This window comes from Silene latifolia, chromosome 4 (genome assembly GCF_048544455.1).
Source record: "Silene latifolia isolate original U9 population chromosome 4, ASM4854445v1, whole genome shotgun sequence".
NCBI lineage: Eukaryota > Viridiplantae > Streptophyta > Magnoliopsida > Caryophyllales > Caryophyllaceae > Silene > Silene latifolia.
The window spans coordinates 24,912,473-24,914,920 of NC_133529.1; the positions used below are offsets into that span (position 1 = coordinate 24,912,473).

The following is a 2,448-nucleotide window of genomic DNA, read 5'->3' on the forward strand; positions in this document are numbered from 1 at the left end:
TCTTTCCCTTTGTCTTAGTGAAAACTTTGCATTAAGACCATTTGATCTTTTGTTAAGTGTATGAATATGTGCTATATCGAACCTCTCTTCCCTCTTAATCACGAGATCGAGAAGACATTCCGAGCAGGATGACGACAAGCTCTTTCGGCTATACGAAGATCACCAACCTTTGTTAATCCGTCAACTCCCCCAATTTCCACAATTGAGCCTCCAAATACAACACCCTATTCCTCCCATCTTCATCAACTCAACATCCCACCACGCATTCACCAAGTCCATATCTCGAAAACTCACCCACTCATTCACAACCTTCAAACAACACTCATAACACCGAGTCACCAAGGTCGCCAAATATCCTAAATTCACCCATTTCACCAAGATACAACTTTGTGAACGACAACATGGCGGACCAACCTATGGGCTAGTACAATAGGCCGGACCCTAACCGGTCTTGCTCGGCGATTAACTATGGTGCCATTGCTCCCAACACCTTTGAGCTAAGGCACTATGTAATCTTCTTCATTCAACAAGATGTCTTCCATGGGATAAAGAATGAGGATGCACATGGGTATCTAGTTATGTTCAAAGAGAAGGTGGGCACAATCAAGCATAATGGTGTCACCGAAGACCAAATTCTTCTCATGCTCTTCCCTTTCTCTTTGAAAGACATTGCAAGGAAATGGTTGAGTTCACACAAACCAAGTACATTCACAACTTGGGCTAGCCTTTCTAACGCTTTCATCAACAAATTTTACCCACCCTTAAAAACCGCAAGGATAAGGCATGAGATTGAAACCTTCAAACAAAAAGACCTTTAGACCCTAAGTGAAACTTGGGAACGATTCTGGGACCTTCTTACCTCTTGCCCACATCATGGCATCCCCAAATGGATGACTACCCAAACATTCTTCCAAACCCTTTAGCCGAGATTTAGGGACATGATTGTCGCGGCTTCCGGCGGAAACTTTGATGCTATGAATAGCGCGGCTATTACGGAGATGATTCAAAATATTTACGAGATGGAAAATAGCTATGGTACAAGAGATAGTGATGGAAAAGGTGAAGAGACAACTAGACTTGAGCTGGAAACAAAGCTTAAGTTGGATGAATTGTCAAAGAAATTTGATAACTTGGGATTGGAGAAGGGTAAGGGACAAGTCCATCAAGTCCAACAAGTCCAAGAGGAGAGACCAAGTCACTCTAGGGTGTACTATGTGCAAGAGCCAAGGTCTCCTCCAATGAACTACATCCAACAACCGATATGTGACAATTGTGGTGGAGTAAGCCACACATACGACACATGCTTCTCCATACATCTTCAACAAGATGACCAATATCCACAAGAGTGCTATCTTGTGCAAGGCTAACAAGCAAGGTACTCTTATCAACGTCAAGAGACTTTTTACCGTGCTTTTCCGAATCAAGATCCGATCCGAGGCTTTCATATGAGGGCCAACTTTTGGACCCTAAATATCAACAACCTCAATATCAACCACCACCAAAGCCGGACCGTTCAAGGCAATACAACCAAAACCAAAACCAAGGTCAAGGTTCCAAGTTTCGGAGATTTCTACAAAACAACAATCAACCTTATGTTCCTCTACCTCTAAGGAACAACAATTAGAATGACAATCAAAATTTTCAATCCCAAGGAAATTTCCAAGGAAACCAAAATTTCCAAAGAAATCAAAACTACCATGGAAACAAAAATTTCCAAGGAAATCACAATTAACAACCCCAAAATCAACCACCCCCTCTCATTGAACCACCGAACCCAAATGCGTCTATTGAACAAATGTTGAAAAATATGGAAGCCACAGGATTACAAAGAGAAGCCAATGCGGAGCAACAGTTCAAGCTTCTAAGGTCCCGCATTTCTAATGTTCAAGCACACCAAAGAACGCTTGATTCTTACATGGCTAACTCTAATCAAGGATCTTCTAATCCTCCAAGGGGATCACAATCTTTACCAATGCAAGGCTCCCACCTTAAGGATGAACCGCCTCATCACTAACAAGCTCATGCGGTCACCTTAAGGGGTGGAAAAGAATTGGAAGACTCATATAAGGACTATGACTATGATTCAAAGAGAAAGAGGGATGCTATGAGAGGAGGAGATAAGAGCCCACCTTTATCACCAACAAGTAGAGGTGAGAACTCTAAAAAGGGGAAAGTAAGTGATCAACCCATGGATGATGAAAACTTTGTCTTGGAAGAAATCGAGGTTGACAAAGTGGGTAGCAAAGAAAAGAAAACGAACCCAAGAAAATTGATGAAACCAAGCAAGCCTCACCTCCTAGTAAGGCTTATGTCCCTCCAATGCCTTTTCCTAATAGAGGTAGAGTAATGAACGAGGAGAAGAAATTCTCTAAGTTCTTGGAAATGTTGAAGAAACTTGAAGTTTCATTGCCTTTCACTGAGGTAGTGACATAAATGCCACTCTATATC

The 2,448-nt window shown here is 42.0% G+C and overlaps 1 non-coding gene across 1 annotated transcript; it reads right to left on the reverse strand.

Annotated features, from left to right (window-relative positions):
* Nucleotides 1–773: 773 nt before the first annotated feature.
* LOC141654577 (small nucleolar RNA R71) lies at nucleotides 774–880 on the reverse strand. The gene has a single exon (XR_012548133.1). It is a non-coding gene; the product is annotated as a small nucleolar RNA R71 (small nucleolar RNA).
* Nucleotides 881–2,448: the final 1,568 nt, after the last annotated feature.